General features: G+C 39.7%; 1 protein-coding gene across 1 annotated transcript in view; it reads left to right on the forward strand.

Annotated features, from left to right (window-relative positions):
- The window catches only part of PODXL (podocalyxin like), a 78901-nt gene that overhangs the window by 25387 nt on the left and 39815 nt on the right, over window positions 1-13699 (forward strand). The window lies entirely within an intron of this gene.

Raw genomic sequence — 13699 nt, forward strand, 5'->3', positions numbered from 1 at the left:
ATAAAATAATCCTGATGGCCTGGGGGCGGGGGGGGGGTAGAGAAAATGAGGCAGGTGGGGAAGGAAGTTCTAAGACAGAAGCTGCGGCCAGATGGCCTGTTTCAAGTAGCCCATTCATAGCCGCGGAGCATGTGGATAGGTGGGGATGGGATCGCAAAACATCCAGAGCGCTGGCCAGAGCCAACTTAGGGGAGCTTTCTTTAAGGGAAAAACAATTGGTATGGAGGGGCCCCGACGTCCGCGCTGTGGGGTTTTCCGAGCCCCTCTGGACACACAAAGGAACTTCATTCGAGCACATCGGAAGGACCCCCGAGCCGGTGGAGGACCCACGTCTTCCCCCTACTTCCCCGAACCTCCACTGTACTTATGTTCTGGGGTAGGAGTGCAGCAGAGGTCAGGTCGGCTGGCACTGGGGCGTCTTGCTCGACTCCAGGGACACCTAAAATCCATCCTCCATTGGGTGAAAGGTTTATGATTTACGTTTCTTGGGGAGAAGAGCAATTCGCTGGCACACGAATTACCTCTCACTCCCCCAGAGCCACTGCGAGTGATAGTGACACAGCAGGGGAAGGGGGGAAAGGACAGAGGAGTTGATGGATGAAAAAGTCCTGGTTTGGGAGAAGGGTGAGGTTGTAGGCTTAAGGGAAAAAAAAGTAAAAAACCAAGACTTTGGTCTGGGAATTATAGCTAGAGTGGCTTCTGATTGGTGAGGTTCTTGGCCATTTGGATCAGTTAAAGCATGAGTGAGAAAGGATGGAAGAAGCTTGTGTTCTTTCTGAGGCTGGCAGATTCTGAAGAAGTGGAAATCCCACAGCAACCCTCAAAACGGTGGCCAGTTACAGGGTGATTTTCAGTTAGCTCCCCAGGAGTTTGAAGTCTGGAGTATGGGAAGCATCAGTCAAGGACTCCAGAGAGACAGAAAAGGCTGCCTGAGAAGTAGTAATTACTTGTCCTTTCTGTATGACCTTGGGCCATTCAGCCAGCATCTTTGTGCCTCGGTTTATTATATTTTAAAATGGAACAGTTGCCACCCTAGCTGTACTCCCTCGGAGATAAGACTTGGTTCCTGCCCTTCTAATCTGAGGAGAGGGGAGATGAGATTTTTAGGTGAATAATTCCAATATAGGGGATGCTCAATATCTAAAGAGACGCAAGCAGTACTGCCAGACTTTGAAAAGTGAGCAGCTGCATCCTACCTTGGGGTCTTGTGCAGACTAAGGTTGTTTGATCCTCAGTTTTTCTCAACCTTTAAAATGGGGATGATATTAGTTGTCCTTCCAATTTGAAAGACTTATTGTATAGGAAGCAGGTGATAAAATGTTCATAGGAAAAAAACCCCACTGAAAAAAAGCATAGTTGCTGCACAAATGTCAGCTGATGTTCCTCTTACTGTGAACAATAATAATAATAGTTTCTCTCTTGCCCCGAAATACCCATTCACAGATAAGATATGTGGATAAGGTGTCACTACTGCCCACCTCCTCCATTGGAGAACACAAAATTTTAAATGTTGGATGCAATGGGGAGTTTTTGTAGGGTGGGGTGAGAAAGAAGACTTTCTATGAGAAAAGATAATTAGGAAGAGCAACCAATGAAATGCTGTGACTTTGGGGTGTGAAGCACCCTTGGTAAGGTAGAGTCTAAAACCTTGTTATCAGAAGGGTCTGTCAGCCATTTAGTCAGCAGTGGGGAAAGTGGAATACTCTTTTGTGTATTTGTAGAAAGAAAAGGGGGAGTCTGGGAGCAGCACCACCATTACCTACTATGGCAAACAGCTGGGAGCTGTTGAGAGTGGCAGGAAGGAGGGTGTGGCTGCAGTTAACTGGCCTGCTTTGGCCCTGGCATCTTCTTGAATCCTTGGTGATTGAATCCTAGAAGCAAACCAGAAGATGCAGTGCAAGTTTAATAGTAGCAATGATTAATATGACTTTTTCTGATGAGAATAAAACAGATTCTTTTATTTGCCTACACAGTGTATCTTAAAGGCTTGGATCTCCTTTATGAATCTTGGCTTCTATCAACTTAAAGACATTTCCCAATTCATAGCAAGCATTTAGGTATTCCTGGGGCAGAATGAAGGGTAAACAACAGTTACAACTCCTTATAATAGAACATTTTCATGCTGAAAATTAGCCAGAGTGGAAACTATCATATATCATATATAGGTACCATTTAAACCAACACTGAGACTGCTAGGAGTCAGGAAAAACTCATCTACCCTGAGTTCAAATCTGTCTCAGACACATAGTTGGCTATGTATGTAATCCTGGGCAAGTCACTTAACCATATTTACCTCCATCTCCTCATCTGTAAAATGAGTTAGAGAAGGAAATGGCAAGCCACACTCCAGTATATTTTCCCCCCCCAAAAAAGTTCCAAATGGGGATTTAAAGAGTTGAGTATAACTGGGAATTGACTCTCCAAAAGGACCCTGAAATTCAGGGCTAAGAGCACAAAAAATGGGTTGCCCCAGATTGCAATTAATTAACATAATTAGCAACTACTATATCACAGATTTGAGGAGGGATGAAGACAAAAAGACTCACTCCCCTCAAAAAAATAAACCCCAGCCCTGAGGACGATAGTAAGTTGTACACCTGCCCCTTCTACTCAATTTGGAAAATAGGTTGAATCAAAGGAACCATTGGGTAAAGGAGTTTTTTTTCCATCTAGTTAGCCATAGCTCATATTATAGGTAAGGAAATAAAATATCTATCCACAAGAGATTAAATGATTTTCCCAAGGTCTTTTAGGCAGTAAGTAATCCACAAATTGGGTTGAAACCAAAATTTCTGACTTCATTCTTCTGGGAACATTTGGGATGAGGTACTTCTGTGCAGCTGCTTTAATCTAGAGAAAGTGCAAAGCTCATTTCAAGTTCTGATATGATCCCAGGCAGATGAAAAGATCACTTAACTGGTTCCAGCACCTACCCTCCCTTAGTATCTTTTTGTGTTTTCTTTTTTCCTTCAACATTATTCCCTCTTTTTCCAATATTTCATAAAGTCATACTGGAGGAGACATGAAGAGTCTAACACCCTTATGTTATTAATGAGAAAACCGAGCCACACTGAGATTTAAGCCACTTGCTGAGGGTCATAATACCCAAGACATTATTTGAACTCTGGTCTAGTTGATTCCCAATCCATCTAGTTGACACCCAAATCCATGTTTTTTTGTTAACAATGATATGTTGCCTTTCTATATGTTGGATTCCTTCAGTATTTCAAAAATTCTTGTCATCCAACAGTGTAGGGATTTTCCTAACTCTTACTTAATGAGAGAACTTCATGAGTGTCTGGTGGGCCAACCCAACTATTCCCATGCCTTGTCTGTTGGGTCACCTATTCGGTGGATCTGCCAGTGTTTGCCTATTTTTTGAGAACACAGGTTACTTCTCATGCTAAATGGAAACATTGGAGTAAGACTTAAACTGGATTGCCCAATGCCTTTTTTTTTTCCATTTTTGCAAGGCAATGGGGTTAAGTGGCTTGCCCAAGGCCACACACAGGTGTCTAAGGTGGATTTGAACTCAGGTACTCCTGACTCCAGGGTGGTGCTCTATCCACTTCGTCACCTAGCCACCCCCTAACGCCCAATGTCTTTCATAAATATCAGGAGTATTTGCATATAAAAATGACCTGATAGCACAGTTAGCCTGATAGACTCAATCGATATTTTTTTATATATTTTTAAAACATCATATGCATCCTCCAATATTCCTTCCCTTCCCAGAGGGCCTGCCACTTTTGACAGAATAAAAGGTGGAAAACGAGTTCAGAAAAACTAAGTAAAACAAACCAGCTGACAGTTTATAAAGTGTTCCAAATTCATAAACCTTTATCTATGCTATGAAGAGGAAGAGATGCCTTCTCATATCTCTTCACGATGGCCAAGGTTAACCTTTTTAATGTCATTGCATACAGTTTCATAGGGTTCTCTTTCTTTCTTTCTTTTTTTAATAAGACTATGGTAATTAGTTACTATGCTAGGCTGTCATAGGGTTGTCCACTAAGGAGAAGTGGGTGGTGGGGGGAGAGATGGATGGGACAGGAATCAGGAACATCTGATTTTCTCCCCTGACTTGATTCCAGTATTACTATATACCCCTTTCCAGATCACCATGATTGCCAGTCAAAATGATTTTGAAATCACCTTTCTGCTTGTATTTGTATTCTGCTAATTTAACATGATGCCTGGTATATATTAAGTGTGTAATAGATACATTGATCTAATGAGATTAAGAAAGATAACAAAGAACTTTATAGAACTTAATGCACCATTTCAGTATGAGCTATTTACTAGTATTCTTCTATGGTTATTCAGTTTATGCTTTGTGCAATGTGAGGAAGAAATTTGGGGACATAATTGGGGAGATTTTCCTAAAGATATACCTTTTTTCCCCCTGGGTTTTGAAGGATGGAAAGTTCTAGAGTGCATGGTAAAGAATGGTGTAGTAGACACAACAGTGAACTTTTGAAGGAAGGCAAGCTAGGAGTTAAGTGCTTTACAAATATGATCTCATTTGATCTCACTACAACCTTGTGAGGTGGCTGCTGCTATGCTCATTTTAAAATTGAGGAAACGGAGGCAGGCTGATTAAGTGTCTGAGGCTGAATTTGAACTCTGCTCTTCCTGACTCTAAGGCCAGCTGGATTCCCTGCACCACCATTTGCCACTTTTAATCTGAAGATATGAATACCTGTCCAGCCTCTTGGACGAGTCAGATAATCCTGCTGAGTCTTTTATATATAAGAGGAAGTACCTCTTAGATACTGAGTCAAATGAGAAAATGGATGCCAATCAATAAATGTTTATTAATTGCCTACTACATTTGAAGAATTCATCTACAACTTGGGCAATACTTGGGCAAAACTCCTTCCCTCCAGGAGTTTACAGTTTAATGGAGATGGGGGGGGGGGGGAGGAAATGACCACACCTAAAACTAAAAAAGTACTCCACTTAGGGCAACTGCTGGGTGAGGATTTCTGGCCAAGTGGGAAATAGATGGATTTCCATTCAAAGAATGTCCCTTTGTAAACTTGTGTAAATATAAACTATGGTGAGGGCATTCTTGAGGAATGAATGGGATTTGTAAAGGGATGGAACTGGTAGGGAGCTTGGGAAGAGGATGCAGCTGGGGCCTGAGAAAGGATTCTAGAGAGATGGGACCACTAAGCCTAGGAGGTGATGAGTGAGGAAGAAGAGCAAATTTGATGGGTTATTGAGGGAGTGAGTTTCCGTGATTGAAAATTCCAAGTCAGGAGTAGAGGAGTAGGATATTTTGTTTATGAGATGAGCAAAGAGAGCTTTGAGTCACTAGCCCCAGTCCATGATTTATTTTTTAAAAAACATTATTTATTTTTATTTAAAGCAATGGGATTAAGTGGCTTGCCCAAGGTCACAGAGCTAGGCAATTATTAAGTGTCTGAGGCTGGATTTGAACTCAGGTCCTCCTGATTCCTGGACCAGTGCTCTATCCACTGCTTCACCTAGCTGCTCCAATTCATCAATTTTTGAATAAGGCTCTACAAGATCAAAATAATTTGCTCAACAGAACATAGATAGTAAGTAGTAGAATTAGAGCTAAAACTTAGGTTTCTGATTCCATAAAACTTATTTTTCATATAAGAAAACTGAGGCAAAAAAAAGTTAAATGACTTCCCCAGGGTCACACAACTAATAAGTGACTGAGGCTAGATTTGAACTCAGGAAGATAAAAAATTCAGACTTCAGGTCAGGCACTCTATCCATGAACCACCTCGTTGCCCAATGCTACACTAAATATGATAAAGCTTTGACTTATTATGGAGTATGAGGGCAACAAGAAATGGGACTGTGATGATCAGAAATGATAATTTTTGGAACAGCAGTAAGCATCCATTTTTGTAGCAAGCAAATTCAATGAGTTGAAAAGGATACAGTCAAAGAATACCCCCTAAGCCCAGAGATTTTACCTCTGGGTAGGAAACACTATCTGAATATGGTGAGTAAGTTCTCTTGGGCTTTTCCACTAAGGTAACTAGTATTTGATCTGAGACTTGAGTTCCCTGCTGGGTGGGGCTTTTTCATCTGAATCCTCTTTGGAAGTTGAGTATGATTGGTGGGGGTGGGGGTGGGTAAAGCTAAAAGCACTGGAGGGGCATCTAGGTAGAATGGATTTAGAATTAGGGGAGGAAGGTTTCCTTGCTGACCTAGCCCCTTTCCAAAGGGATTTTTTGGCAATATGAGATGTGCATCCAGGGCTGCAAGATCTGATCACCAATCTAGGGCAGTGTGTCTCCCTGAACAGCAATTCTTCCAGTGTCATCTTGCTACTTTGGAAAGAGTACTGGTTCTGTTATATTCTACCCCTGGTCAGCTAAGTGGCGCAGTGGATACAGCACTGGTGTTGGAGTCAGGAGGACAGGAGTTCAAATGTAGCCTCAGTTGTGTGACTTTAGTCATATCATTTAACCTTGATTGCCATCTCCAATCTTTCTGATTCTTATCTGGTCACTGGACCCAGATGGCTCTGGAGGAGAAAGTGAGGCTGGTGATGGAGCACAGTATCCCGTCACTCAAATCCAATTCATGTGCTTGTCATGGCATCACCTCCTTGATGTCATCTTTGAAAAATGAAGGACCACACATTCTACCTCTGGGACCATGCATAATTCACTTAACTTCTTAAGTACTATGTGACCTCTAAAGTTTTGTTGTTGTTTTTTTTTTTTTTTTTTTGCGGGGAGGCATTTGGGGTTGTGACTTATTCCAGAGTCACACAGCTAGTAAATATCTTGAGGTCAAATTTGAACTCAAGTCCTCCTGAGGTCTGTTGCTCTATTTTTTGCTCCACCTTATTTCTTGCTCTGAAGTCTTATCCTGTATAGATCCAGGGTTGCTTTGGGGTTCACTTGAATTCCTAGATCTAGTGTTTTTAACTGTTTAGAGTCAAGCTATCTGTAAATCACTCACCCATACCTCCAAGGTTAGTCCAGAATAAGAATTTTAATGGGGGACGAGAATGGGCTTCTGATTAGCTGGCACCCATGAACCTGCGGGCTTATCCACTTGCTCTGGTACCCTGGAGTAATTGACTTGTCACCAGGATGCCATGCTGGTCTGCTTGGATTAGTTAGTAATTATAATTGAAGCCAAATGTAATTATGTAATTCAATTTATGTTGTACCTCTTATACAATCCTCCCTCCCTCAAGCATTTTTATCATGTGACTCACTATTGGAAAAACTCATCTTGGGCTTATTAGTTAGTGTGTATTAGTTATATCCAGGAGTAAGCTGGAGCAGCTGAATTGAACAGATTGGCAAAAGCTAGAAATCAAGGCTTGATTTATCATTTTGATGATTGTCTAGACTTAATGAACTGATAGGAGGGGAAAATTGTTAATAATTTTAACAAAGCAGATTACATTTAAAAGGACACATACTTTGTCCACAGTCTTTCCTGGAGAATTAGCTACTAGCACACCCCTGCCTAATCCCCAAGAAAAATAGAAGAGTGATATTGGTCATGTCTGAGGCTCCATCAAATCCAGGAGGGATTTTCATTCATTCAACACTAGGAAAGCAGTAAGGTGGTTAGAATCTAGAGGGAAATCTCACATGGCATTTTTTATCTTTGAGAAAATGAAACCCAGAAGAAGTTTAATGATTTGTCCCCAAGTGTTTTGAAGCCAGATATTCTGGGAAATGCTGGGTTTAAGAGACAGGCAGACCTGGATTAGAATCCAGATTATGACAGTTAACTAGCCACATGACTACCTTCCAGATTCTTTGTTCAGTTGTTTTCAGTCATACCCAATTCTTCATGACCCCATTTGGGGTTTTCTTGCTTAAGAAACTGGAGTGGTTTGCCATGTCCTTCTCCAGCTCATTTTATAGCCTAGGAAACTGAGGCAAACGCACACAGCAACTATTTATCTGAGGCTTCCTGACTATTCATAATGGCACCTAGCTTCCCTCCTGATTCTTTTCCTCATTTGTAAAATGGGGATAATGATCTTTCAGCGTGGTGAAGGTCAAATGAGAAGATTGAAACTTTTAAGTGCCATAAAATTCTCAGTAAGAGAGAGCAGAGTTGGGAGAATGCAGGGCTAAAGGTCAGCATGACCTGGATTTGAATTCTACCTATATGGCTCCTTAGCTTTGTTAACCCAGGGAAAAGATTTAACTCATTCAATGTAATAAGTCCCAGAGCAGAGGCATCTAATTCTTGGACAGATTGCAGCTATGGCAATGTTCTTTATGTAGTTTTCTCAATCAAAATGTAGCTGCAAGAATCTTATTTCCTGGCTAGTGGTCCCTGTTTCTGTTTGAGTTTGATACTATCAGTATGGGAATAATGAGTCTGGGGACATAAGGGCTGGTTTTTAGTTTCCTCACTTCCCTTACTTCAGGACAAGAGTCTGATCCTGAGATTTTACTTCCTTACCAACTCCATCACTTCTTTTGAGTTGGAATCTTGAAGGGGAGGGTCCTAGCTTTGTCTCAATTCAAATATGGAGAGGAAGTTTTTATAAAGCTACTACTATGGGCCAGGACTGGGATGATGGTCTTTGGGGGAAAACTTGTGGTCTTTTAAGATCCAGGGCCATCTCCATTCATCCTGATCCATATTTGGCCACCAGCCCCAGATGACTTCAGAGGAGAAAGTGAGACTGATGACTTTGCACAACCCTCCCTTACTTAAATCCAATACTCTCACGTGTCATATCATCACCTCCTTGATTGTATGGCGTTTGAGAATGAAGGACAAATAACAAGATTCAATGTATAATAATAGCTTTTTATTTATATAATTATTTAAGGTTTGCAAAATATTTCACATAGGTTAACTCATTTGGACTCTTTACCCTCTAAGGGGCTGCTCTCAACCCCATTTTACAGATGAGATGATCCTCTTGGTTTCCTTGTTTCAATTAGCCTGAAAGTATTTCTGATGGGAAACTGAGGCATGAACTTATCCCTTCTCTCACTCACCAAACTTTACAAAGGCTAAAAGAGATTCTTCATCCTTGTCTGTCTGGCACTGAGTGAAAGAAATTAGTAACCACTGGAACTTTCTTTTATCTCTTTCTTGGAGGCAATCAGGTTTAAGTGACTTGGCCAAGGTCATGCTGGATTTGAAATTCAGGTCCTCTGTCTTCAGGCTAGTACTCTCTCTACCATACCACCTAGCTGCTAGTAGCCACTGGGAATTTTCAACAGATTTTTTCTAGTAAAAAAAATGGCAGTGTTGTTCTGTTAGACCAGAATGTCCCACTTTGCTTCCAATTTTAAGTACTGATTCATATCTACACACACACACACACACACACACACAGAGAAATCCAAGCCAACTAACAATGAATTACATTAAAAAAAGAAAGAGGAAAAAGATAGTTCAACAAAACTGACCCAACATTTCAACCAAATCTGACAACCATGTGAAAAGTTCTTCTCACTCTCCATGGAAGTGAACATAAAAGATATTGCTTAAATGAGGATGGCTGCTTTCCCATGTTCCAGGATGGGGCTGGAAACTGTGCTCTCTAGACTGAGCCAACCCAGTATCTTCAGGTTATCTGTAAAAGGGCCAGAATAATCTGTCTTTTTCCCCTTCAGGTGACTTTTCTATTAATGTGCTTCCTGAAGATCTCCTGGCTGTTCTTGATGACCTGTCATGCCTTGCTCTCCAAAATATTGGTCCATGGCCAGGATATGGAGAAAGGTTCGGCAGGATTAATGTGTCTTTTTTTTTTTAATTAAAGATTTTATTTATTTTGAGTTTTACAATTTTTCCCCAATCTTATTCCCACCCCCCACACACACACAGAAAGCAATTTGTCAGTCTCTACATTGTTTCCATGCTGTACATTGATCCACATTGAGTGTGATGAAAGAGAAATCATATCCTTAAGGAAACATAAAGTATAAGAGATAACAAGATCAGACCATAAGATATCAGTTTTTTTTCTAAATTAAAGGGAATAATTCTTGAACTTTGTTCAAACTCCACAGTTCTTTATCTGGATACAGATGGTATTCTCCATTGCAGACAGCCCCAAATTGTTCCGGATTGTTGCATTGATGAAATAAGCATGTCCATCAAGGTTGATCATCACCCCCATGTTGCTATTAGAGTATACAGTGTTTTTCTGGTTCTGCTCATCTCGATCAGCATCAGTTCATGCAAATCCCTCCAGGCTTCCCTGAATTCCCATCCCTCCTGGTTTCTAATAGAACGATAGTGTTCCATGACATACATATACCATAGTTTGCTAAGTCATTCCCCAATTGAAGGACATTTACTTGATTTCCAATTCTTTGTCACCACAAACAGGATTGCTGTGAATATTTTTTGTACAAGTGATGTTTTTACCCTTTTGCATCATCTCTTCAGGGTATAGACCCAATAGTGGTATTGCTGGATCAAAGAGTATGCACATTTTTGTTGCCCTTTGGGCAAACTTCCAATTTCTCTCCAGAAAGGTTGGATGAGTTCACAGCTCCACCAACAATGTAATAATAGGACTAATGTGTCTTTGTTGGATATATTTCTTCTTTTTAAGCAAATTCAATATTTGGACATTTAGTCGTCGCTAGGAAGATCTTAGTACAAAAAGATATACCATGAACTTCTACTTCTTTTGTCCACACTCTGCATCAGTCCATACAAGTTTTCCCAGATTTTTCTGAAACTATCCCTTTTGTCATTTCTTAAAGTATAATAGTATTCCATTAGAATCATATATCATACTTTTTCATATAGCTTTATTTTTCACTTAATTTATTTTCACTTCCCACTTTAATTTAAATAATTCTTTTTAACAAATATGCAGAGGAAAGGAAAATAAATTTCTGGAGACATCAGGTTCAGAATTGTATGTCTCTTAGTGTATCTTATAGGAAGTAGGTAGCATAGTGCATTTATTATCAGTTTTGGGAAGTTTTGACTCATCCTTGCATTGTTCAGAGGTTGTTTTTTTTCTCTTTTCAGAGTTCTTTTTTTAATTAAAAAATTATTTTTCTAGCTACATGTAAAGATAGTTTTCAAAAATCATTTTTTTGGTAAGGTTTTGAATTCCACATTTTTCTCCTTCCCTCCCTTCTCTCTCTCCTCTCCTAGACAGATAGTAATTTAATTTATACATGTATAACTATGTTAATTTCCATATTAATCATGTTATAAAAAAGAATCAGAACAAAAAGGAAAAATAAAAATCATGAGAAAAAAGCATAAAACATTTAAAAAATTGAAAATAGTATTTTTTGAATTTGCACTCAGACTCCATAGGACCTTCTCTGGATATCAATGGTATTTTTCATCACAAGTCCTTTAGAATTATCTTTGATTATTGTACTGCTGAAAAAAGCAAGTCTATCACAGTTGATCATCTTACAATGTTGTTGTTGCATTCAGAGTTCTTAAAAAATTTTATTTATTTTTTTCCCTTAAAAATGCTTTGGGGTGGGAAGGAGGAGATTGGAGGAAACCTTTAAACAAACACTGTGTCTTCAAAGAAAACAGATTCTGACATTGGCTATGTCCAGAAAACATATCTTAGTCTGTACCCTGAATCTATCACTTCTCCAATTAGGAGATAGGCAGCAGGCATTTTGTCATCAATGGTTCTTTGTATTCCTGACAAATTACTGCTTTGATGAAGTCCTTAAGACCTTCAAAATTGTTTTTACAGTCTTGTTATTATATATATTTCCAGGTTCTGCTCAATTGACTCTGCATCAGTTAATATCAGTCTTCTACAGACCCTCCAACATTTGTTTTTTTTCTTTGTCCCTTTTGTCAATTAGATGATACAACTTTTCCATGATATATTTCTTGCTTAAAGTGAAATTTCAAAACTTATGACATTCATCTGATTGAAATTTGCTTCATGATTGAAGACCAACCTGGTTCTAGCTCATAGGCTAGTCTTTAGACAACAGATCCATAGTCCCATTAGAGCTATCCTCCAAGTCTTTACAACTTGAGTAAGGGCTTGCCATATCTTGTCATAGCCTTTGAAAATATGGGCCACCTGAAGTGAAATTCCAGAGTAGGACTTTATTACCCCATGAACCCATGATATGAGCTCTAGCCCTTCCCTCCCAACTCCCTTCATCCCTCTTTCCTAGATACATATCCATTTCTCTTTTGGAAAATAGCAGTCTATTAGAATTAATTGAGCACCTTTGATATGCTAAGCACCATGTTAAGTGCTTGGGTGTAAGAAAAAGGAGAAAAAGCCCCTCAAGAAGCTATCTAATGGGGGAGACAACTTGCAAATAACCAAATACGTACATAATTTTTATCATTTGGGTAAACCGAAACACTGAGGTGCCAGGCTTATGATTTAAGCCTACCACAGAAAATATATTGCCTGCCTTTTCCCAGCCCTGCCTAGTTTCTCAATATTTGTTTCAATAATCATAGGAAGGGTACTGGATCTGAATTAGCAATACTTCCAATACAATCTGTGCCCACTGGCCACACCCAGTCTCCCTGCTGTACCACCCTTTTCATTCTCAACTTGACTGGCTCTGTGTTTCCTTGGGCTTAGGGTTGCACCCCATCCGCCAATTGTAGTGGCAGGAAGACCATGCCCGTTAGCATCGTAAGAGAAGAAGATCTATGAGAATGAGGCAGCATTTGGAGAGTTGGGAGCTAGAGAATTGGAATGATGGAGGGCAGTGCTGAAGGGCACTTGGGGAACTGGCTTCTTGGAGCTTGGGTCATGTGTAAATATATCCAATGATCAAAATATGAGGTTTTAAGGTTGCATTTACATTTTAATTCTTTAAAGTTTACAGAGTATTTTCCCTTACACCAGTTCTTAAGCTGGTAGTAAGTGTTACTATCCCCATTTTATAGATAAAGAAATTTAAAGTTTAGAAAAGTTTAATGAGTGGGCCAGAGTTTGAATCCGGATCTTCCTTCTAAGTCATACAGTTCTGAATCTGCTGTTCTTTGGAAAGAGGCAAATTTAGGTTTGAACCACTCAAAAATGGAATGGGGCTTCTTAGAGAACTAGAATGGTCAACCTTAATGAAGGTTTTAAAAGCAAAAGCTGGAAATAACTATCTGTATTGTATATGTCTTAGTGTATACACTAGTCTGGTCTATAGGACTAGATGGCATCTGAATTCTTTAAATTCCCTATAACTCTGCCCTGCATCTTTCTAGCCCTAGTAAGTCACAAGGAAATTAGGATGCTCTGTTCAGGGTTTTTAAAGTACAAGATCCATGAAAATTCTAACCAAGCTCTCTACAATTTCCCTGTGCAGCAGAGTAGCCTCAGGCAGAGGAGGAGCCAGAACCAGGTAAGAGATACTATTTTCCTTTCCTCCTGGTCTGCAGCCATTCTCCAAAAGATCTCAGTTATTGTAGGAGATGCTTCCATTTCCACCAGAATACTACTTTCTGAGTAAATAGCCTGTAGAAGTGCTCAAGACCCCAAACACTGTAGTAAAAGTAGTATTAGTTGAAGGCAGCATTGTACTGATGTCCAATGTTAACAACAGGTCAAAGCACACTCAACATATAAACTGTTAAAACATTCTGCACTTCAGAATCCTATGCAACAAAAAACTCTTGGAAAATGATATCTTATTAAATCCATAAAATATCTGATATAAGCTCCAGGGACACAAGAAACTGACCAGAAATAACTTTATAAAGGATGTTCACCAAATTAAAGCTTTAGTAAAACAGCCAT

This window comes from Macrotis lagotis, chromosome 7 (genome assembly GCF_037893015.1).
Source record: "Macrotis lagotis isolate mMagLag1 chromosome 7, bilby.v1.9.chrom.fasta, whole genome shotgun sequence".
Taxonomy (NCBI): Eukaryota; Metazoa; Chordata; class Mammalia; order Peramelemorphia; family Peramelidae; genus Macrotis; species Macrotis lagotis.